Source organism: Macaca mulatta, chromosome 7 (assembly GCF_049350105.2).
Source record: "Macaca mulatta isolate MMU2019108-1 chromosome 7, T2T-MMU8v2.0, whole genome shotgun sequence".
NCBI lineage: Eukaryota > Metazoa > Chordata > Mammalia > Primates > Cercopithecidae > Macaca > Macaca mulatta.
This window is the reverse complement of record NC_133412.1, coordinates 155,864,595-155,891,046: the sequence shown is the minus strand read 5'-3', so window position 1 is coordinate 155,891,046 and position 26,452 is coordinate 155,864,595.

Genomic DNA, 26,452 nt, shown 5'->3' with positions numbered 1-26,452 from the left:
CTATGTAACTTTCAACTGCTTTCCAAACTTTTCAAGTACTGGGTATTCTTTGATCTGAATGATAGATAAAAACACATTACACCAAAACTTTAGTTTCCACTACTGTTAAAATACACTGCAGGGACCTATGAAAGTGCTGTCTACTATATAAATATATGTTGATGTTTCATGTATAATTGCTTCCACAGGGACGCTAAATATATTCCATAGATTGTAAAGCAATCATAAGTCAGAAGAGACATTGAGTGTGTAAATAATGTAAATGCTTGTCTTGAGTCATGGGGGAAAACCCCTGAACCATTTTTCTTACCATATTTCAACAGCTGCTGTCTTTGTCTGAGAGGCAAATAATTGGAGGTACTTATGTATGTCATGGTTATTTCAGAATCCCTGTGTTCCTCTCCAGGCAGAATCCCTATGAATTTTGGCTCTTACTTACGTGTTCTCATGATACTGAAATTCCAGAGAGCGAGGGGGACAATGATAGCCCCAGAGAAACATTTCCTTCTTTAGAAGTTAGTGCACTATGGGTTATCAGCTTGATCATATCCTTACTTCAAATTCAATGGTATGGATCTTATAAATCCTGGATCTCCATACAAAAATGGCTCCATCTGACTCACTATCTTCCTTCTCAGGCTTGTGTCAGTTTCTGGGCATACTTAAAACAAATGTATTTTATAGTATAGCCAAATTATCCTGAATAAACTCTTATCCACAATTCTTGAAGTAACATTTAGAAAGAAAAATATTTAAGCAGAGAAAGTATTTAGAAGCTTAAAATTTGAAAATTCTTTATAGAAACAAAGTATCTAATTGTGTTGATAAAAAGCAATAAAATAAAATCAACATTTTTCAGTACATGATTTTTGTAGACATTTGCATAAGAGTCAGTAATTATGTATGATATAGTACAAGGAAAATGATGGAGCAAACTAGATTATTTTGTAACAACTTGCCCAATAAACTGAAATATAAAATAATAACACATCACCAAAATCTTCTCTTCCAAAGTATCTCATCTAAATATTTATGACTCATATATCTTCTTTGTATCTCAGTTATATCATCTGTAAAGTGTGGGAGAAAAACTGGATAATATTCTAATTTTGTTTTTCACTTTAACTTTGATTCTAAGATCTCATATTGATAATTTGTTAATATTTTATATCATCCTTGAAAGATTTGACATGCTCCAAGAAAATAAACATAACAAAATCACGTTTTCTAAGTGAGAATTGAAAAAGGTAAGGGTAAGGTAAGTTGAAAATAAGATAAAATGAGAGAGTTAATGCACCTACCTACATTTTCTCCGAGTACAGTTTACCTGCAAGAGGAATCTGAGACCTCAAAATAATTACAATTGACACTAACTACATGGTAGGATAACTAATCATTATAATTACAGACTGATTGAAAGACTTAATTTAAATTATAGAAAGTATTATGGGAAACCATTTTTCTGCTATTGTTGTTCAATATGACTGCTGATAGGTTTGATTTTTTCCTATGGTAGGTTACACTGAAGGCCACAACTCTTCACCACTTCCTATAAAGCTGACCTTTGCAATGTGACTTTGTATGACCTGCCACTAAAGAGGTATAGTGGTATTGCTTTGTCACGGGAGTCTAGATTTAACCATATAATTTGTTCTATGTAACACAATGTTAGCAGGCCTAATATTACTCGGAAAAAAATACTCTTGTGGAAAGTCCTTGTACAGTCAAACTCACTCTTGTGCTTCTGCCATGGCCAAGAGATAGGCATGCCTAGGGTAGCCTAGTGGGCCCAGGAGAAGAATAATGGACATATGACGTAGAGCTGCCTAGTTGTACACCGGCTAGAAAAGACAGCCTTGTGGTGAGATGTGTGGAAAGTCAATTTTGCTGTATATCACTGGGATTTGTTGACTATGTAGCATTAGTATTCCAATAATTCTGAGTTTGGCATTATTACCTCCCAGGGGTCATGGTACTCTATGGCTTAGACACACTGATGAGAAGTTGCCCAGGGGCCGTGGTACTCTGTGTCTTAGACACAGATGAGAAGTATATCTTCCTAAAACAACAGCACAACATGGGAACTCTACAGTGTCAAGAATGGCCTGGGTCTGCTACCCAGGGCTCATGTTCTATATTAGAGCTGGGTATCTTAGACTTTGGAGGTATGAAGGATGTGTCATTCTAAAATACGCCTAATTAGTATATTGATTATTTCAAGTTTAAAAAAGTAGAGAAATTACAGTTTTAGAAAAGGCTATCTAACTTGTTTCTTGCTGTGTGTACAAGCCATAACGATTTCTCTGGGAGGGATAATTTTCCTGTGCCAGGGGAAGAAATTAGCCCTTATCATCAGAGACTGGGAATTGGAGACTTCAGAGGACCTGAATAAACATGCTTATCAAAGTCATCCTTATCTTCAGCTAGCTTTACAGCCCCCTCCCTTGCATATATCTCCTAGTGACTTTCCTAGAAATTTACTTCTAGGCAGATCACCTTTGTTCTGTCATTTCTTCTTGAATTTATCATTCTTTGTCTAAAAAGTATAAAAACGTCCAACTTCGTCCTCTTGTAAACACCCCCGTGTACATGTAAAACGAATACAACCTGTATGCTTTTCTCTAATTAGCTTGGCTAGTGTCAGTTTGGTTTCTGGATCCAGCTGAAGAGCCCACATGAGAGTTAAAGGGAGATTGGAGGTGATCTCTGGCTTCCCTATGGGATCTAGACAGTCAAGCTAACACACAAGACGTTCGTGAATAAGTTGACTTGTGATAGAACTGAGGCTTGAGAGAACACCACTGTCTAACACCTGCTTGTTTTTATTTCCGTTATTCTTCCTAAGATTTCTCACATTCTGTTAATAAGGTTTTTGTTTTTGTAATTCAGTATATTGCTGTTTTTCTCTATTTTTAAATAACGTGTTTCTTCTTGTAGTATTAATTCATTTTCATCATCTTCCTTTTCTGTGAAGTTTATTTTTTATTAGATTCTTCATAAGCTTGATTTTTAGCCAGGAAAAAAACATGGTCATTGGCAGATTTCATGATTCTCCCACACCTTGAGGTAGTATTAATGAAAAAGTCTGTTTATTAAAAAAAATTTAGTTTGGTAAGCAATTCATTTTGGTTCCATAGCATTTGTATTTGGAATGTGTACCTCACCCTAATCATAAGGAACGATGCCATTATCTGTTATAGTGGCAACAAGATAATTAATATCTAGTGATACACACACACAAAATTTTATTAATTATATTATTTAAGCATTTAATTACACTCCAATATACTTCCCCATTTACAAAACAAACTGCAAGGATTCCCCAGGTCACTGTCTCTTGCTGCTGTTTATTTCTCAGGAAGATTTATCAAACGCTATGAAAGCTATGAATTGGAATTACCTTGAGCTTTGTTTTCTTAACTGCTTTTCCTTTCTCTGTTCCACCAATAAAATCTTAATAACAAAATAATTGGATGCATTATTTCCAGCTACCTTTTTTCATTTTCTGGTCTTGTATTGAGACCAGGATGCAACCCAAGGAATTAAAAGCACAGAGCTAGCTATCACTTTCTTTCTGATCTCTTAAAAAAACAAAGGCAATCTCATTCACAAGAGTTTTCATTTGCTGTTATAATAATCAGGATGAAATTATTGTGGCACTGCTTCTTCTGTCACTTGGGAAAGAAAACAGAAACACTCTTTGCTAGTTAGATTTACATGACTTCCTTTGGAAGCAAGATAATAATTTATATTTAAATGAAATGATGATTAGCATAAGGGTTTATCATGGCAGCCAGCCCACAACAAGCTTTGTTTGTACTTACCTGATGCAACAGAGATAAGAAACATAAATGCAGTCCTAGCTCCTTCCCCACAATTAAAGCACTTTGAGGCTTTAGTCCCCAAATGACAGGTTAACCAAAATGATTTTAAAAGAAATGTTAATCTACAATTTTTGTAATGTTCTTACAGAAAATGATGATGTTATTAAAAACAACACTAACTCCGAGACTTATGGCAGCTGTTAACCCAAGATTGTATCAATTCTGGAAAGACAATGTACATTTCTGCTTCAAAGTCCTCTTTTATAAAATGTAAATTTCAGAATGTCTTCTTAGGTTTCCTCCAGATCTAAAATTCTAGAGTTCTGTAACCACAAAGAGGTGAGATTTTAATCATACCTATTTAACTGACTGTGAAGAATTTGTATTCTTTCAAGAGATGGTACAATTTCGTTTTACAGAAGTCTAGCTTTTTATTATCTTTCTCAGCTTTTCCTGTTGACTTGTAATAGAACAAGTTGTGTAAGATAGGTGATATGCTGGGGTGATTAAAAAGCCAGATTCTATACCCATACAGCCTGATTTTAAATCTCAGCTTTCACACATTGCTGTGGACTTCAGATAATATATTTAGCTTGTCTATTTCTTAGCTTTTGTTAAAAAAAGAAGAAGAAGAACATAATCATGGGGCCTATCTAACAGGGTCTCTTGGTATTTTTGCCTGTATTAATACATCTATGAGAAGGGTGAATCTTAGCACTGAGCACTAAGCCTCAGTAGAAATACTGAAGTAATATGGAGTTCTCTTTTGAGAGAAAGCCTTTCTTAACTATCCAAATATAACTTCGGGAAACTATCCTTGGGTATCCTACTCAAATTACTAAAACTGAGTCATCCATCACAATAAAAATAGAATTAAATTTCTCTTTTTTTCCATCTATGAGAACTTTACCCAAGTAAAGTTTGAAATGTGTAAAACTTTGGTTGCATTCCTTTATATGTAACTTACTTTCCTACCTTCACAGATGCTAGAGGGTAATTCTAAATCCTAAAGTCCTTATACATTAATCATTGCTTTGGTATCCCTATTATTTTTACTATTAGTTATTATACATTAATCACGGCTTTGGTATCACTATATTTTTACAAATTTCTCCTTTAAAATATCTGTTAAAACTCTGCTTTTTCTAGGCATATCATAAAATGTTCAAAATGATTTATCCTCAGAAAATTGTAAATTGAAGCAAAAATGAGCTATTGTTATATAAGTATGAGAATGGTTTAAAAAAATGGAACAGGCTATGGGACAATAGAAACCTTCTTTCATTGCTAACGAGAATTCAAAATGGTGCCATCATTCTGGAAGATATTTTGGCAGTTTTTTTTTACAAACTTAAATATAGTTTTAATATATAATCCAGCAGTTGTATCCCTGGCTATTTATCCAATTCAGTTAAAATTTTATGCCCACACAAAATCCTGCCTATAAATATTTATAGCCCTTTCATTCATAATCATAAAAAACTGGAAGCAACCAGGATATCTTCCAGTATGAATGGACACACAAACTGGGATTCAGTCATGCTATGGAATATTATATAGTGGTACAAATGAGATGAGCTATCAAGCCACAAAAAGACATAGAGGAATCTTAAGTACATATTGCTGAGTTACAGAAAAGGCTGTATACTATATATTCCCAATTGTATAATGTCACAAAAAAGGCAAAACTATTGAGACACTAAAATGATTATTGACTCCCAGGCATTAAGGAAGGGGAAAGCATGAATAGGTGAAGTATTTAGGGCATTGAAACTATCTTGCATGATACTATAAAGGTGGATACATGACGTTAGGCATTTGTCAAAACCCATGTAAGTTTAAAGCACAAGGGGGTAAACTTTAAAAGTAAAAGGTAAGAAAAAAGAAACGTTTAGAAGGTCCAGGGATTCCAAAAGAATGCATGCAAAACAAGAACATTTAATTGTAAGGCAAATAATGGTGAAATTATACCTGTTGTCTCTAGTAAGATTATTGAAACAATCTCACTGAAGATGGTGAGGAGAGGAAGATGCTGAGCTGAGTAACTTTGTAAATGAGTAAAGTCTGTAAGACTAAGGGCAAAAGGAACTGCCCATAAGCACTGTGCTCTATTTGGTAAAGTAGCCTCCTGGCGAGTACTAGTTACCAACTTTGAAACTACTGCATATATGCACTGGAACTGAACAATTAAATAAAGGGACAGTGGATGGTGGGAGCCAAACTTCTCATTGTTGGAGTAGGAATTTACAGATAAAGCCAGGGAAGAAGATAAGCATTATCCATGCAATCATAGATTGGATTTGGAGAAATCAGTGTAAACTCAAATTTAGCTTAATCTAGGTGCAAATGGCTATATATAGAAGTTCTCTGTGAATCTAAAACTGCTCTAAAAGTAAAGCCTAATATTAAAAACAAAATTTATTTCTACATTACCTTCTTATTCCTTCTCAAATTATTTTACTTCTTCTCCTCATTATTTTGTTCCTCCTACTTCTTCTTCTATCTTATACCCATAGGGAAATACTTTAATTCTGCTTTTCTAAGCATATTAAAATTTGCTCAATAAAAATAAAATAATATTATATACACTATATATTTCACATATTAGGTTAATTTCTATAATTTCCAATAGAAAATAACATTATTTGTTTGTTTTGTTCACTGCTAATTCCCCAGGACCTTGAATATTGTCAGACAACAAACAATGGTTCATTTTTTAGTATAAAAATTTATCAAATATTGCATGGAAAATATTTCATGGGACGTACTTATACTAAAAACGATATTTTTGTCTATCTGAAATTCAAATTTAACTTAATACTTTGAATTTTTTCTTATTATGTGTTTGTTTGTTTTAACTAAATCTATCAAACCTACCTGAAACTTACACAATTTCAGACACCTACTTTATGAAAAATGGAAAATTACAAATTAAAATTATATAGCCCAAAATGGGGTCCATGTAAATGAAGATTCCGAAAACTTAAGCTTCATTAGCTTCATGGAAAAATCCATCTATAGGAAAGCAGCTGTAAATTTTTTACCCAGATGGGGTCTGCAGAATCACATCAATAGAGTAGCATTTTTACCACACCCACGTGCTGCTGCCATTAGCATTAACAAAAAATCTAAAGATCCTCACAAAGTCAATGTCTGAATTACTCTTTAGAAGACTCCTTTGCCATGTTATAAATTCAGTTCAGCAGCCCTTACCGTGGAGTCCATTATCTCGTTGATGATCACTTAACTCCATGAACATTAATGTCAACTAATATGCCACATCTCCCAAGGGACAAACCTTTTTAGAGGTCTGTGAAACACAAAATGAGTGCTGTTTAGAGGGCAGAGCCAAACTTTGATCTCATTGGTACCTAACGAGTTTTCAAGTACTGGGAAACAGCAATACAAAGTTTGCGATGGGGAACTTCAAAAGAAACACTCTAAGTAAAGGGATACAGAGGCAAACCATTAACTTTGCAAAAGGATTAGCATCTAGGATGAAACCTCAGTCCTCCTGGGAACAAACAGCAGCCCATACATCCTGCAGAAAGAGATAATGGCAGCTCAGAATGGAAAGCAAGACTCAGGAACAGGCTAACATGGAGGTGAACCCTCAGGGATAAAAATAATGCTTCCCAGGCCCAGTGTCTAAAGAAACTGTCATCTTCAGAGTAGGAGAACTATGTCTTCCTTTCGGAGTTAAGTCCTCCTCTTGGGGCAACTTTTATTCTAATATTAAATCTTGCTTCCATTGCTATCACACATTTTACAGTCCAGAGATTTGCCTAGTAGCCCATATAATTCTAACTCCAGTGTGAGTAAAGATTACCTGAAGAAAATAGAAAACTGCCTCAGAGTGTGTGTGTGTGTGTGTGTGTGTGTTCATGTGTGTATTTTTGAATTGCTTAATATGGGAGACTATTCAAACTCAAAGTAAGGAAGGACAGAGGTAAGTGTAAAGACATCCTTAGGTGTAAAGATATCCTCCCGGTCCCCTACTATGGGCTCACTACAAATGACAACTTATTTGAAATTCACTACAAATGACTACTTATCTGAAATTCACTACAAATGACAACTTATTTGAAATTCACTACAAATGACTACTTATCTGAAATTCAGAGTTTTTGTTCTAGTGTAAATATTCCTGCTTTTTACTGAAGCAATTTTCTCCTTTTTCTGTCCTCCCTCTGTTCACCTCTTCCACCTCTTTCTTTTTTAAATTGACTTTGAGGAGATGACCTGAAGTCTTAGCATTAAAAACATAAATCAATCAGTTAAAAATGCTTTATTTTTATATGGAATGCTAGATCGGTTAATAAAAACAAAAGAATGAGTAGTGATTTGGAAGTCCACTCTATTTAGTTCTTCAAGATGTTTAAATAATCATGTAGCAAATCATTAAGTTTCACATTTCTTTCTCTTGTTCACTCTGCTTTTTGTATTGTCTCTTCCTTCCTCATCCTCCTCCAGCCTCTTTCTTCCACTATTGCTTTGGACTTTTCCTCACCTTCAAGGAGCTATTTACAGTTCCCTTTCTTTATTTCTATTTTAACCAATTAGACTGATAGTGGAAAAGTTAACGTTTGTAGTCATGAAAAATGTTTCCATTCGCCGGAGCCTTCTGATTTGGGGCTTATGGACTGGTTCATCCTCCAGAGCTGGTACCAAAAATTTGTGTTTGGGTGACATTTAGAGCCATTCATTTCTCAAATTTTAAGAAAATTAAGAAAACAGTACTATAAAGTTCAAATCAGACAAGGAAAAGAATGAGGACAAAGCAAAATACTCAACGGAAATGGGGTCTTTTTAAAGTTTGCACCCCTAAAATTTGTGAATATATGATTATTTTGTCTCTAACTCAGTGTGGTCCTGTGAGGTCCTATGCATTCAAAGGCATGGGCTGCACCCAAGGCTCCATATGGTTGAACTGACTTTTCATTGATCAATGAGGCTGGTGAGTTTTGCAATCCAACTCTCCAGCATGCAAAATTATACTGTGCTTTTCCATGTTTTTGGTCTCATCTTTGTCAACTGCACAAGTTTGGTTACCTGTGCACATCACCACAATCTTAGTCCAGACATCCGCATCTAGATTATCCTCAAGACAAGCAAGCTAATGACTGAGTACTATAAGCAGCTGAGATGAAATTAACTACAGGCAAATATTTACCAACATCACATAAACAGATTCTTACTCATTTCTCTCTCGCTAGCTCTCTTTTGTTTTTTGTTTGTTTGTTTGTTTGTTCTGAGACAGAGTCTTGCTCTGTCACGTAGGCTGGAGTGCAGTGGCGCGATCTCAGCTCACCGCAACCTCCTTCTCCTGGGTTCAAGCGATTCTTCTGCCTCAGCCTCCCGAGTAGCTGGGACTATGGATGCGGGCCCCCACACTGAGCTAATTTTTTGTATTTTTAGTAGAGATGGGGTTTCACTGTGTTAGCCAGGATGGTCTCTATCTCCTAACCTCATGATCTGCCCGACTCGATCTCCCAATGTGCTCGGATTACAGGTGTGAGCTACTGTGCCCGACCTATCTCTTTTGCATGTATTTGTTTCCTTTCTCCCACAAATAAAAAAAAAACACAGAGTATTTAAACAAAACAAAAACCTATGCATATACTTTGAAGCAGGTGGCTCTGTGAGCAGTAGCAAATCATATGGGTCTGTAGCAACCTGAGTTCTTACCTCCTCACAAAAAAGAATTCCACCGAGGGGCATAAGGCAGAGTGAACGAGCAAGGCAAGTTTTAGAGCAGGAGTGAACGTTTATTAAAAACCTGTAGAGCAGGAATAGAAATAAGTAAAGTACACTTGGAAGAGGGCCAAGTGGGTGACTTGAGAGATCAAGTGCCCAGTTTGACCTTTGACTAGGGATATTACACGTTGGCATACTTCCGAGGGGAGAGGGTTGCATCCTTTCTCCCCTGAATCTTCCATTGGGATGGGCTGTTCGCATGCGCAGTGACTTGCCAGCACTTGGCAGAGGAGCATGTGCAGTGTGTGTACTGAAATTGTACACATGCTCACTCGAGGTGTTCGAGAATGGTCCTATACCTGTTAAACGCCACCATTCTGCCTCTTAGTGAGCATGCTTGAGCCCACTCGTCCAACTCCTGAAATCTTATCAGGAAGCAGTTGATCACTAGTTTCAGGTGTTTCTATCCACTAGGAGACTGCCTTTTCCTGGTGCTGGTTGTGACCAATGATTATTTTAGAGAGATACTGTAAAAACCACCTGACATATCTCTTTAAGTGGGTAGGGAGTGTTCAGTACTCCCCTACCCTACTTATGTCTGACTAGCTACCTACTGTAACAGCTCTGGATTTAACTACTATTTTCTACAATTAGGTAAGTGGATTTCTGGTAAATCATTTATATCAATAAACCCCTACTCAGCTCTTGCTAAGTGTTTTAAAGTTAAAAGTTCCTAGAACTGAGTTGATGCTTAAAAACAACAGCTATGATTATTTGTCTTCTAATAGCTGCTCCTATGTTATTTTTCTTCCAACCTGATTTATATTTTATTCATAGCATTCTTATTCCTCAATGGGAAGGGATTAACTTTCTCAAACATTGGATAAATCAGTAAGAATAAAACAGTCATGCTGCAACATCGTCTGCAATATTGTGACATAATATGAAATATGTATTTCATCTTTTTCCCCAGTTCCTAGCACAAGCATAAAAGCTTTCTAAAGCCTTAGGAATTTCCTGAGTGATAGGGGTAAAAGAAGCATCTTTAGTCATTCGTAATAAGCCTCTTTCAACCATACCTGAGTTTATGCCAAGGAAATCACTGTGGTGGCAGCCTGGATAGCTTAAATATACACCTGGTTGCCAGAGAAACAAACCAGATGATTAGAGGCTTGGAATGATCCTTATTCTATATTTCAGGAGACACAGGAGAGGGGATAGGGATTGAGTTAAATGCCAGTGATTTAATCCGTCATACCTAAGTAATGGAACCTCCTTAAAACCCTAAACGACAGGGCTCAGAGAGCTCCTGGGTTGGTGCACGCATCACAGTGCTGGGTGAGCAGCATACCTGGAGAGGACGTGGAAGCTCTGCCCTCTTCCCCCATACCTTGCCTCATGCATTGCTTTCATTTGGCTGTTCCTGAGTTGTACTCTTTATAATAAATTGATAAATGTAAAGAAAGTGTTTTCTTGACCTCTATGAGCTTTTATAGCAAATTGTTAAACCTGAGGAGTGGGTTGTGGGACACTTCCAACTTTACAGGCAGTAGGTCAAAAGTAGGAGCGACCCAGAATTGCCAAGTGAGGGCAGTTTTGTGTGACTAAGCCCTTACTTAACATGTAGAGTCTGACACTGACTCTGGGTAAATAGTGTCAGAATCGAATTAAATTGTAGACACCTGGTTACAGTCTGGAGAATTGGAGAACTGGTCGGTGTAAGAAAAACCATACATTTGGCGTCAGAAGTGTAGTAGGTAAAAACATGTAATAGACTCTTGAAGGAGGGCATTAGCACAATAATCAGACTCCCAGGCTCTGTCACTAATCAGTTGTTTTGTTAGCTCTATCACTGTTTATTCACTACACCATTTTCTAAAGCTTCTCACACACAGTCACGCCTCTGGGGAGCTTGATCCGACAGGGTTGAAACTGAGATGATAAAAGTTTAATTATTATCAGTGATGATGGTATTTAATAATTGTGTTCTCACTGGGAACATTCCAGGAGAAATCATCTTGCTTCATTACAACATGTGAATGATGAGTCTAATAAAATTTCACATGAGAAATTTTAAACTCTGAGATAAAACTTTTCCCAATAAATGTTTATTACATTTACATAAGTCCCAAGAGCCTTTTGTTCAGGTCAAAAGAAGATGGCAGAAATTTTGATTTTCTTTGTTTCTAAAGGTCACAAAATATAATACTGTTTTCCAATGAGGGGTGTGTGTGTGTGTGTGTGTGTGTGTGTGTGTGTGTGTGTGTAGGGGAGGAATATAAGGAAGATGAGGGATAGGGGAAATGGAATTCACTTCACCAGGACATGAAGCTTAGAGAGGATGGGCTTGGAGACAAACTAGTCTTGACTTTGGAAAACAAATCGTCTTCAGTCTTTGAATTTTTTACAGATTAAATAGTATTGATCTTTTCTTTTCTGTCCTCATTTGAATGAACTTTAGCAATACATGGTAAGAAGTTAGCTCCTCCAATTTAACATGAAGGTGAAAAGGGTGCCAGCCAAGGAGAATGTCAGTGAACCAAGATTTTGAAGTTTACCTTATTTCTCAGTAACAGCATTAATGCTCAAGTCTCCTTTAGGAAGATCAAATTCTATTATCCCAGCTCATTCTAGGTTCCTTGTAACCCAGAAAACTCTAGTATGGACTAGGAATGATTCTAAGTGAATGTTACTATGGAATGTGTGTGTGTGTGTGTGTGTGTGTACGTGTGTGTGTGTGAATGTGATATTAAAGACCATTTGTAAAAAGCAGCATTTCAAATTTTGGTTGAACTCTTTTTATTGTGTTATGTATCATCCTTGGTACATTTGGAAACTGTATTATGTTGTGGGACTGAGAAGCAGGAGAGCCTGATGCGAGAGTTTTAGTTAAGATTCACTAGGTAATGAAACCTTTATCTGAGACCATTGCACTTAGGCAGATGATTAAAAAAAAAAGAGAGATCATATTTTTAGGTATCATCACATGATTCTTGTTTATTTCTTCTTTTCTCTTCAAACTAAGACAAGTAATAAAACAATGCTGACAGAATGACAAGGGAACAATAAATATTTTTTGATCTTGGGAAATCAAGCTCTGCCCTGCAGTGTCATGCTTGAGAAGTGAAATGCTCCTTAAGTAGAAAGAAAAAGAAAAAAGAACAAACAACCAAACAACAACCCGCAAAACAGAAACCTAGAAATCAAAGTCAAGTCACATCTCTAGATAGATGATGACCTTCACTTCCAAGAAGGTCTTTGTGTGGTTGTGAATTCAATGTTCTTTAAATGACACTCTGTAACTGCTTAGTGAGAGCCAAGCCATTTTCACTCTCTTTTTGTACCCAATTGCTGCAGCTGGTTTGACAGAAGTAGCTGGTGCAGATTTTTCTCAAGAATGCTTTAGCAGTGTTTCAATCAAAGGTCTCTCTTTTTAGGCACGCAGTTCTTCACTTTAGATTGGCATGCCTCACTGTTAAACTTTTTTATTTGAGGAGAAAGCTTGAAAGGAATAGTACTACAATTAGAAATGAATATTTAATAAATTACAAAAAAATGAAGTAATTGCATGGCCAGTATTCTCTATTTACAAGAGAGCAAAATTAGAAATTATCAACAGAGCTGGAAACAAAAATCAAAAAGAAAATATCTAAGATGTTATCAACTGGTATTTTAATACTTTTGCTACAAAAAAAATCAATCACCAGAATCACTGGATTCAAATAAAAACAAAAACCAATAGTGCCCAATATGAATAAAACGACAATAATAAAAGACACTATAAATCAGAATATATGGAAAGAATAAACATGGCCAAAAAGAAAATTTAGTCTTAAATTCATGTACCAATAAGCTTAAAAGAATATAAATAAGTTAAGCAGCATACTCCAAGCATTACCAAAAATAACCAACTAAAGTATGAAAAATAGACAAATCAATAAAAATAAAAGCAGAATAAAATGCAAAAAAAATATTTAGAACTAAAATATCCAAAATTTGGTCCATTGAGGAAAAAGAAACAGATGATTCAATAGTTTAATAATAAAGGGAAAAAAGGGAAGGAAGCACAAATATGTAAAATAAGAAATTGCAATGTGGAAGTTACCAAAGACAGGAGAGAAAATAAGAGACCATAAGAAACAATTCTGTCAGTTTTATGTGATTTAATTTTAGAACCTAGATGAAATATATGATTTTTTAGAATATGAATTATCAAAATTTACCCCATGAAAGTTGGAAATTTTAAACAGACAAATCATTTACCAAAGAAGAAAGAGAAAAAAAGACAAATACGACGCTCATTGGCTTACTCAATCTTTCTCCAATCTTTTGAGGAACAAATGATTTAAAATATCGTTAGATTATTTCAACGAGTAAAATAGTAGGAAAAAATCCAGCATAACATTGATAGCCCAAACCAGCAAAGATAACACAAATCCCCCCCAAAATATTAGAAACCAATTTCCCTGTGAATCTGACATAGAAATCCTTTATAAATACTAAAACAATGTCTAGAGGCACATTAAAAGAATGATACACTCTATCTAAGTGTGATATGTTTCAATAATGAAAGATGTCTACTGACAAAATATTCATATTCATAGATTAATTTGAAAATCTTTTATTATATTTATAGATTCAGAAAAGTTACTGATAAAATTCAGTCTTTTCATTTAAACAATATTTAAAATTTTTAAATATATGTATTTTTTCTTAATGTGTACATACAAATATTACATATTTACTCATGTAGTTTTTATAGCTATATGATTATATATGCACACTAAAGATAAGTGAATATATGTATTTATTTATAAAAATGTGCATTATTTAAAAGATTAGCATTCTCTATGTATATATATATACACACACACACATATATATGTATATATAACTAAAATATGTTCCTATGTCAACCATGCTAAGTATAATGTCCAATGGGAGAAAATAGGAGAGGCACTCCAGTGAGAGTTAAAACCACAAGTGAATTTGTATTCTTCTGTTATCCTGGAGATAACCTGTTAACACATTTAGAAACAGCGATGAAAGGTAAAAACTTGAAGATAAACTGTTTATTTTTGCAAATTATATTGTAGGAAAATCCTGGTTCTTGTCATATGACCAGAAAAGAGTAGACTCGCAGACACATAGAAAGGGTGGGAAAAACGGAACTTCTTGGGTGAAAAAGGAGAAGGAGAAAAACTTTCAGCAGAGCGAGAAGGAAGCCTGTTAACTGGCTCTGGCCCCATCACACAGGAACTGAAGAGCCTGGGCTCCTCCCCTTTGCAAATGGCGCGAACTTCCATGACTCCAGCTCATTCTCCTAGTGCGCAGGCGCGTCCGAGGTTCAAGGGGAAGCCCTTTTTACTTGGCTGTCTTGATATGATTGGAAAAGCAAAGAAAAACAACTGAAAATCTATAAATATAATACATAATTTTGAGAAATGGCTAGCTAAACGATAGTATACAGAAAGAAATTGCTTTCATATAGTCAAATGTTAGGCAGCCAGAAGAAATAATTGAAATTAAAAATCACATTTTCAATAGCAACTTTAAAAGAAAGAGCAGGAGAAATTTGAAGAATTATACAAAATCCCCAGAAAGAAGACTAAAATGACACTGAAGGACAAAAGAAAATCTGAACAAATAAAAAGCGATCATATTTTGATATCCAACTCTAAACAGCCTAACTATGCCAATTATCCTGTATAAATGCATCAGTTTAGCAAGGTCCTTCCCAAAATTACCAAAGGAGGATTTCAAACTCTGTAAATGATCTTAAAGGTGATGTCACAAAATAAACATCTGAGAAGAGTCAAGAAAACATTTACAAAGAAGGTTAATGGGAATGAGATGGAGACAAGATAAATAGTAATCCAAATTCTAAATTTTCAATGGCTAAAATAAATAGTGTTGTCTAAGTGGAAAAGAAGATAAAATTTAGAGATACACCCAAATGAATGCAAAAATAAGTGTAAAAATTAATTTTAAAATAGAAGGTTTTTTTTTAAATTGTGGAGACAAATGAGCAGATATCAGGAAAAATATAAATTAAATTACTGCTTCTCATCTTGAAGTAACATCTTTGTGTTACAATCTAGATAGTATTTACATTGATATTCATATAAAATCATTTCAGCTTTTCTTCATATTTGAAAATTTTAAAATACTTGGAACCATTTTTTCAGCTATCATTTGGCAAAACAATAAAAATAATCAGACAACAGAGTAAGAGAGGGTGTTAGGGAAGACATATTCATATATCTTTATGGAGAATAACTTGACTATCAATATTTAAGTCACATTCTCTAATGTGTTTAATTTTAATATTTATCCTATAGTCCAGTTATTTATTATCCATTAGTTGATAAACTGTGCATGTGTAATAATACCCATTGGGTCACTGCATAAAATAACCAAAGTTTCTAGACATTTACGTTATGGTCAATTGATGAATGCTTAAAAACAGAATCTATGGTAAAACCATACATGGGATATTGTGTAATTATTAAGTAGTATGCTGCATATGTGTTTTTATGGGCCAAAATCCAAATTTCACAACACTATTCATGGTATGGCAATGTTTGTTTAAAAAATATGAAGAAGAAGGAACACATGCATATAAACCTGTAAGACAGAAAACACATGTATATAAAATTATATAAGATGAAACATTTCTACAGTAGCTTTGGAAAATAAAAATTTTTTAAATGGACAAAAGTAGTTTTCCTCTAAGGAAAACTTGTGAAGAAATCCAGGGAATTTTACCACAAACTATGGCATCCTGGTATGCTCATTATTTCAAATTTTAGGTACTTGAATGTCAGCAGATTCTGGAAGATGCTCTACTCGCATTCCCTTATCTATCTTAAGACTAGACCCACCGTAGAAGACAATTGCTTTTCATTCCCTCTCTGCCGTCTCATTATTTATCACAGAAAAAAAGACCTAGAAATGCAACCACACCTGGATAGACTCTTTCATGAGATACTGTCTGCCTCTCTGGCTCATTCAAATTCTAAAATGAATCACTTATAACTTAATTTCTGTCTCCTGAGTTTGTTCATTCTCCCTAATAATCATTTATTATCCCTCAACAGAATTGCCTACTTTTCCCCATCTCCCCTCTCTCCTATAAAGAAGTATATATAAGCATCTGTATCTCATGGGTTATTTGGTAATTACTCTCTTGTGACTCCCCCTTGCTTATGCATATTAATAAAATTGTATGCCTTTTTTTTCCTGTTAATCTGTCTGTCGTTAATTTAATTCAGGGAAAGGTTGAAATGCCTATATTTAGATGAGAGAGCTGCTGTGCACAACTGCATTAGATAAGTTTATTATGTGGATTTTAAAGAGATGTTACAGAAGAGAAAAAAATTAGAAATTGAGAGTTTGAAAGTTTGTTCCTATACATTTTATATAATATACAAAATGTATGCTTCCCCAAATTATAGTATTAGCCCATATTATTACTAATCAAGATGTTAAATCAAAACAAAAGTTATTTTAGTATAAATTTCAAATCTACTATAATTTAGCTCAACAAATTAATCCTCATAAATCCTCACATGTAATTTATTATGAGTTCTTTTGAAGACTTGAAAAGACCTATTGGAAATATTTCATCATAATTTGACTGGGTAAGAAGACAAAAGATCCCTAACACTCATGTGTGGTTCTAGGTTTTGTACAGACAAGACCACACAGTACACAAGATTATGTAATCTAATATCTGTCACTACTTCTTTTCCACTCATGATGACTTTTATTTATTTTTCTTGCCTACTTGTCTTGGTAGGATTTTTAGTACAATGTTAAACAGAAGAGGTGACAGTGGAAATCCTTGTTTCCTTCCTCATCTTAAGGGGAAAGAATTGAGTCTTTCACCATTGAGTATGATGTTAGCTGGATTTTTCACAGATGACTTTTATTGGTTTGTAGGTTTTCTTTTGTATTGTTTGCTCGTCATTTTTATTATAAAAGAGTATTTGGCCATATTGTTTTATACTACATGCTTACTCACATTTTGTCCCTTACTTGGCTTAAATTATTGTTATTACTATTTGATATTTAATGTAATTTTATTTTGCAAAGTTATTATTGTCTTTGCCACTAGAATGGAAGCACTTTGAGAATAGGGACTCTATTTTGTTCTGTATTGCAGGCTCTTAGAATAGTGGCTGGCACGCAATCTGAATATATTTCTGAATAATTAAATAAGAGTAGGTAAATACGATTTTTATCCTTTTATGAATGACACTGAGAACTATTAAGTTTGGAGAAGTTAAAGCTTTCATGAGGAGGACCTATGATTAAATCTGAGGAGACTGATTCTAAACCCAAATTTGTAAACACTATATTTAATGATTATAATTATAGATACAGATGTACCTTCTTTATATGCTATTCCTTCATTTTACATATAAACTTCTCAGAGATAAAGGGAAATTTATAAATTAAAGAAAGAAAAAGTGATTTCTTTTGTTTATAAAAGAAATGATTAAAATAAAGGATTGATCAAAGTGTCATTTTTTTTTTTTTTTTTTTTTTTTTTACTTTCTTTGTGTATATATAGGTCCCTTTAAAAACAAATAAGCAATTCTTACTTCCAAACAACAGAAATATGTTTTGGGGTCTATAGAGAATCCCAAGATTTCTTAAATCCAAGAATGAAGAAGCATTATGGAGACTCTACTGTGAATAAAAATGCCACCTCATATCTGGACATAGTTGACATTTTGGTACCTACCTCAACTTTAGTCTCACTGACATTCCAATAACTCTCTGAAGTCTCCAGTGGTTTGGGATACTCATTAATTGAAAAAAAATGTTGCATTTGATTTTCATGTCTTTCTAATCAAAAAATAGATCATTTAAAATCCTCCTTCTAGTGCTCATAAACCTTTTAGTTGAAGGTATACAAAAAATTATTATAGAATTTGCTGTGAGATACTGATAGAATTAGCAAGTACAGAGTGAACTGCTTTGCGGACGGAGCTACTATAACTTTTCCAAATATTCTGTTCATGAACATGAAATTTACAAAGATGGTATATGGACATTTTCTTCCAAATTCATTCCAGTACTGTGTAGAACTTTGATTTAAACCTGACAAAAACCACTTTTCTATACATTGGAACTTTCTTTTTCCTGATCATAGGACTCATTTGCTTGTTTTTGAATATGATATTTAGAAGAATTGATGAGTTAGTTTGCTCTAAGGAAATCAGTAAATAATCACATATTATGTTAAGGAATAGAAATTTTACTACATCTAATTGAAATAAGATGATGACATTAAACTCAAAAATGTTTTGGAATATAGTTGCTGAATCAATGGAGAAATTCCTTTTTTTTATTTGTGAAAATTTAGAATTGATATAGAATAATGGCAAATGTTACCATAGAGTCAACAGATGATAGTAATTTAAAATAATGCATTTTCAGATGTAAAAGTTTTAGACTCCTGAAAATTTCTTGCAGAGCCTTGCACCAAATTTACCACCATCTGATATTTTACTAAACTTTTTGGTGGCTCAACGTAATAGCTCCTATTCATTCTCTGTATTGTTGCTTTTAATTTTTTTTTTCTTTTTTGAGATGGAGTCTCACTCTATCACCCAAGCTGGAATGCAGTGACATGATCTTGGCTTACTGCAACTTCCACCTCCCAGGTTCAAGCCATTCTCCTGCCTCAGTCTCCCAACTAGCTGGGATTACAGGTGCACGCCACCACAGCCGGCTAATTTTGTATTTTTAGTAGAGACAAGATTTTACCATGTTGACCAGGCTGATCTCGAACTCCTGATCTCAGATGATCCACCTGCTCAGCCTCCCAAAGTACTGGGATTACAGGCGTGAGCCACAGCACCAAACTTACTGTTGCTTTTCAATGGAGGTCATGTAATTTATTGATTTTCTCAACACAGGATCTTCACTTATTCTTTGACCTGCTGCCTCTTTAAGTGAAATTATTTAACTGTGTATTCATCATTGTGGTACCTATGGGCATTTCAAAAAATAGCAAGGGAACAACATATTTATTTGTGAGAACACATAACAATGCACAGTTATGCTACTTTTAGAATTAAAGACTATAAAGGGAAGAAAATGAAAGATGAATTGGAGTAGATGAGGGGTATCTTAGTGTATTCAGATTGATTTACAAAATACTACATTTGTTAGGTTACAAATCACACAAATTTATTCTCAGAATCCTGGAGAGTGGGAAATCCCATATCAAGGCAGATTGAGTGTCTAATGAGGGGCCCACTTTCTGACCCATAGGCGGTGGCTTCTCATTGCATACTCACATGGTGGAAGCAATGAGAGGTCTTCTTGGGTCTTTTCTATAAGGGCTCTGCTCTCATGATCTAATTACCACTTAAAAGCCTTACTTCTTACTACGGTTACCTTGGGAGTTAGAATTTCAACATGAATTGTGTGGGGACACCAATATTCGGGCCACAGCAAGTGGTATATTAAAGTTAGAATCTGATTTCAGAACAAATTGATCAATGAAGAGTTTATCTTTACCTACCTTTAATCTAACACATTTTTTTCTTTAATGTGAACCACAGGAAGAAACAGTGCTCCTGATTTATAAGGAAAAGATCAACATTTTTGTTTGGAACAAAATAATTTTTTTCCACTTTCAGTACATAATATAGTTATAAAGAACAAGTTTAAGCATGAATTACTGGTGCTCAAGTAAACAGCAAGGAAAAATGTCCCTTTGGTTGTCATGCATATCCTTTGCTTTTGGCCTCAAAATATGATCCTACATTATATCTCTATAACTACATCTGTCTCTCTATATACATCTATCTCTATATCATTCCTCTATAATCGTCCATCCTTCCTGTTTCTAAATTTCCCAACTTCATGTCAAAAAAGTTACAGCCTGACTGCGAATCCTAGCTACACAATATGTAGTACTATAGAAGCCAGGATGCCAAAAGTAGCCCCCATGCACTTTGCCTCCCCAAATTCATACTCTTGCATATTCCCCTCACAAACTGAATTGAGTCTGGCCCCATAACTCACTTTAGCTGATAAATGCAGTAAACGTGAAGCTTTTCCAGCTCTATGCCTAAGCCTTAAGAAAGTCTGACAGCTTCTGCTTCTATGTTTTCAAGAGCCCTAAGTTGCTATGAAAAAGATCTAGTTACCCCGCTCAAGAGGCCAGAAGGAAATATCCACCGTATGGAGAGTTCACCGAAAGATGAGTAAGCCCTGAGGCTACATGGAGAGTAAGGCCCAGTCTTTCCACCATCTCCACAAAGGCACCAGGTTTGTCAGTGAGCCATTTTGAATATCGCAACCCATTCATGCCCAAAGAGTTTCCCAGTTGAACCCAGTCATGCCACAGAATTATGAAAAACAATGCTTTTCTTGTCACTGAGTTTCAGTTTGGTTTGTTTTATAGCAATAGACTACTAAAACACATGCTGACTCTGAAATCAAGAGTTTGTTTTCTCATTCGAAAAATCAGAATTCCAATAATAATACTTAATCTATTGTGTTGGTATAAGTATTAAATGAACAAGACATGGAAAGCTTTTAACTCCATATCTAGCCTATATTAAGCCTCAATAAAATTTTTGTTATGGTTGTTTCACTGGCTTTTTATAATTATCCAAATTTCCCAAGCCATTTTATATGAATACTGAGTTTGGCCTTGCTTTCACTTTTTTCTCTTATTCTACATGGTGGTTGGAAGACAAAGAATATGTATAAAAGCCTGAGTTTACATTCTGACTCAGACATTTACTAATTATTTAACTTTGCAAAAGTCTCTTTCACCATTATCTGCAGAATGGCCTTAGCAACATCTGTCTCTGATTGCTGATGGGAGGCTTGAAAATTTTAACAAATGTAAAGAATTTACATATATTCATAAGCTAAGAACAATAGCAGTTATTAAATAGGCACATCCTTTGAACGAATAGCAATCTTCCCAGATTACAATATGCAGAATCCTTTGCTCCTGTATCTGTCATCCCAAAGTAATCTATTTATCTGTGAAACGTCTTATGATATATATAAAAAACACTATGTTTTAATTTTTGATGTGTCTGTCTAGATTAACTGTCCAAAAGAATTTCTCAAGGACAGACGCAATGGCAACAATCCAGTCATTTCTGTATTATGTGCCTGTGTTGTAGACTATTTCCAATACAGCTGGCCATTCTTATCTATGGGTTCCTCATCCATGGATTAAACCAATTGCATATCTAAAATACGTGAAAAGAAAAAAAATAAATGATTGTTTCTGTACTGAATATGTACAGACTTTCTTTCTTGTCATTATTCTTTAAACAGTAAAGTATAACAAATACTTCCATAACATCTATGTTGTAGGAGGTATTATGAGTCATCTAGATATGATTTTCAAGTATACAGAAGAATGTGTGTAGGGTATATACAGATACTATACCATTTTATGTACGGGACTTGAGCATCTGAGGATTCTGGTGTCTGTGGAAGTCAGGACAATAATCCCTCATAGTTGCAGAGGGATGACTATTTTGATTTCACTGTCCTGTTTTCAGGGAGGTCAGGGATGCTCAGGAGGATATTATACTTTTATGAATTTGGGGAGTCAGCCATGGTAATGATCATGGTGGAAGGCAGAACCTCACTTGCAGCTTTAAAAACTACAAATGCCCACTATTTAATCTCCTTGGCCCTTGGCAACTAGATAATGGGCATAGTTTGGCCAGTTAGATCCTTATAGTCACGATTTTGACTGTAGAGTAAGTGATCCAAGGAGAAATGGAGAAATCATGTCACTACTGTCAACAGTGGTAACCACAGCTGACCAGACACAGAGTTGGTGATGGCAGTGGCATGTAGTGAATTTTGTGTCCAAGCAGAAGTGACAACGTCCCAACCTGACTCTTCATGTAGGATTTTTGTCCCTTCCACATCCTGATTCTCCACACTTCCTTTAGTGTATGTGAGATTTGTGTTATTCTTTCCTAAATTCTTTTTCTTCTTAAGAGCCCTGGCTTTTGCTGTTTGCAGTGAAGAACCTGGACCAGTATAATATCTTTGACAAGAAAATCTGTGGGATATAGGCTGTAATGAGATCCCTAAAGGAGACAGCTAGTGACATTTTGGCTAATAAGTAAAATCGAGAAAGAAAAAGAATAAAAAAGATAGTTATAATAAGAAAAAGAGCCAAGGGCTGTTGCCTGTTACAAGTCTTAAAAAAATTAATAAACAAAGGTTTTTATATTAGTACATGAGTTTTCTGGAAAACAAGTAATTCAGCTTTTTTAAATGTAGTCTTCAAATTCTTGGAATGTGAGTAATGGAAAAAATAACAGTATAGATACTAGAAAGGTAATCATAGCAAAGAAGGAAAAGCCTTATGAGTAAAGAACTTCTCTCATCTTTAAATATAAAGAAGACAAGGATGATGTCATTAGAAGAACTAGAGAAACAAACTGGCCAGATTCTCATAGATAGATAGATAGATAGATAGATAGATAGATAGATAGATAGAAGATAGATAGATAGAAAGATAGATAGATAGATAGATAGATAGATAGATAGATAGATAAAAACATTTACATTACTTGGTTTTATTGAAAAGATTAAATTGTCTACCAAATCTGGTATCTATTTCCCAAAAGTCCTTTCAGCCAACGTACAATGGAAAGGTACAACAACAAACAGCTTGGTGAATGCACATTCTATCAGTAAGGCTTTCATTGCTTCTCTACTAATGGTCTGGAAGAGACAATAGAGAAATGAAGATAATTAGTTGTTGGGGAGATCTTGGTTTGTCCAGCTTTGAAGTGCAGCTTATAGGAACTGTCACATTTTTAGCTGTATTTTAAGAGAATTGTGTGAATAAGATTTAATAAAAGTCATAGGAGTGAATAATAACAACGCATGATTTTTTAAAGTGGAGTGTTCAGATCCACTGAGAGGAAAGAAATGATGTATAAGAACTGTGCTCACAAATATTCCACTTTTTTTTTCCTCCAAGACTCGGTGTGCCCAGGGGAGTGGGTGAGAGGGCACTGAGGACCAATGATACTGAACAACACACATCTGGTTCTCATAACATCAGGGAGGAACCTTCTTTACTCCGATTAGATTATCCGGCCTAATATCCTTTTCTTCTAACTTCTTGGAGGCCATGTTGCTTTTATTAACACAGAAGACATTTGCTGTTATGGATGTTTGTTTGTGTTTTATATCTCCGACTAACCTTAAGTGGAAGGATTTGAGTTAAAATGATTTTATCACCCAATAACAGAGGTAATGACAAAAAATACATGATAAAGGTGCTACTTTATTAATTGATCAATTTCCCAAATCAGAAACATTGTTTTTAAACTCAATTTATATACTCACCTCTCAGGGATTGAAAGTCCTTGAAAAACAATAGGCAATTTGGAGAGAAAAAATAAAATTGAAAGTAAAATTGTTGCTTTACTTGAAATATTTTAAAACACCTCTACCATGGTTAAATTTTATTTTGAGAACTCCAGTTAACAGCAGGAATTATCTGTCCACATGGTCTTTCTTTAGTTTAATAAAATATCATTTGGCCACATTTGTTTCTCCTTGCCGTTAAAGCAGTTGTCTGTATTACTTGTGATGTACTGCTTAAGGTTGACATTACAGAGTACAAAAAAAAAGGAAACAATCTTGAGCTGAGATCTTTCAGCTTTGGTATTCCAGGGCCAAGTACATCAATTTGAACACAGTAGGGACTCAATAAATACTTGTTAATTTGATTTATAGCAAATATTACTTTAGACACAGGTTATATACACTGTTTCTAAAAATAAAAAGATTGTATAAACATACAGACAGAAAAAGCAATGAATTACCTCACTCTTTTTAAGCGATGCCCTTTTTTCCAAATAACATTATAGTCCAATATCATTAATGAGCAATTTTTGTACTTAATTGAATTTCAGTAAATGAGAACGTTCTCCTGGCAACAGGATGTCTCCAACTTATTCTTAATTTGATCCTTGTCTGTTTCATCCTGATGTAAAAGACAAATGGAGATTGTGCAGAACCCTGGATTCTCTACTGCTTTTTGCTGTAAGAATGCTTCTTATGCCCAAAGTTTGAGAAGCGATGGTGCATAACCACTCTTTCATTTTTTTTTAGAGGTCAAACTTAGTCCTTTTTAGTATGGCTCAGATTAAACAAAGTAACTTCTTTTTCCATTATTTCTTCAAGTTAAATGATCCAGACAACTTCTCACTTCAAGGACTTATTATTTCTCAGAAACGTAAATGAGAATTGTGTTACCTTAACTCAGCTGAGAAACAATTGGGTGTTAGCGACCAGTAATTCTCTTAAGTGTTATCTCGCTGTCCATCCTAAATCTTTTTTGTACCAGGCTGAAATAAGTGGAGACTTTGCTGATCTTACCAAGGGCAGAGGGCTACAGAGGCTGATACAGCAGGTACCTCATGGAAGCAAGTATAAATTCTTTTTCGATTGTACTTTGAGGAATAGCCTTTTTACCGCTGTGAGAGATTGGAGGGTATGCAGAAAAAAGTCATCATGGCCATTTTGGACAAGGAGTTTCCAAGACTAGCAGAAATAGAAAAAGTAGGCTTGTCCTAGTGCGCAGTGATAGTATCCGTCACAAGACTGGATGAAGGTTTCTGCTTTCCTACTTTTTCCTTCCCCCAAATGGCAAACTTAGCACTCTTACTGCGGTCATGAAGAACATTTGCTCTTCCCTTTATGTTACTATTGAATTGTGTTTACAAAAAGTATGTTGAAGTCCTAACTCTCAATACCCCAGAATCTGATGTTTTTTGAAAACAGGGTCTTACAGAAGTAGTCGAGTTAATCTGAGGTCATTAAGGTGGGCCCTAATCCAATATGACTGATGTTCTTATGAAAAGGGGAAATTTGGATACTGAGATAGGCAGAGAACACAATACGAAGATGGAAGCACAAATTGAACTGGTTCAGATGAAGGTCAAGGAATGGCCTAGGGTTGCTGGCTATCACCAGAAGCTAGGAAAAGGCAAGGAAAGATATTACCCAGGGTGTTACAGAAAGTATGGTCCTGCAGACACCTTGATTTTTGACTTCTAGCCTCTAGAACTATAAGATAATAAATTGCTGTTATTTTAAGACAACCAGTTTCTGGTAATTTGTTATGGAAGCCCTAGCAAATGAATATTGTCTTAGATAGTCTAGGCTGCTGTTACAAAATATCATAAACTGGGTAGTTTATAAATAATAGAAATGTATTCCTCATAGTTCTGGAGACTGCAAAGTCCAAGATCAAGGTACTGGCAGAATTAGTGTCTCGTGAGAACCTGTTTTCTCGTGGATGGCACCTTCCCGCTGTGTTCTCACATGGAAGAAGAGTGGGTGAGCTCCCTCAGTCAATTTTATAGAGGAACTAATTCCATTCATGAGACTTGTACTCTTAACAAGTAATTGCCTCTTAAAACGCTCTATCTTCTAACACCCTCACCTTGGTGATTAGGATTTCAACAGGAGTTTTGGGATGCCACAAACATTTGGACCATAGCAAATATAGAATGCTCAGCTCTAATTTAGTGTTCTCTTTATGCCAGGACATTATATTAGATAAAAGAGGTTATTATGTGGATACTTGAGAGTGAAGTAATAATTCTGGTAAATAACTGCATGTGTCATCACATTTTTTCAGCATGAGGCTTTCCAGTTTGTTTTTAAGTCATTACTATTACTCGATTCGTAGAGCCAAGACTTTCCCCTTTGTTGTGGTTTATCAATGCTTTGTGGAAACACTGTCAGGTAGTTGTATTTAGATTCTGATATGAGGATACTATTCTTGACTTAAAGTGTCTGTTTGAATATATAATGTTGACTTCATGTTACTGTGGATATTAAGCTATTCACATATAATGTTATGCTGTTCCGTGCATCATTATTAAAAA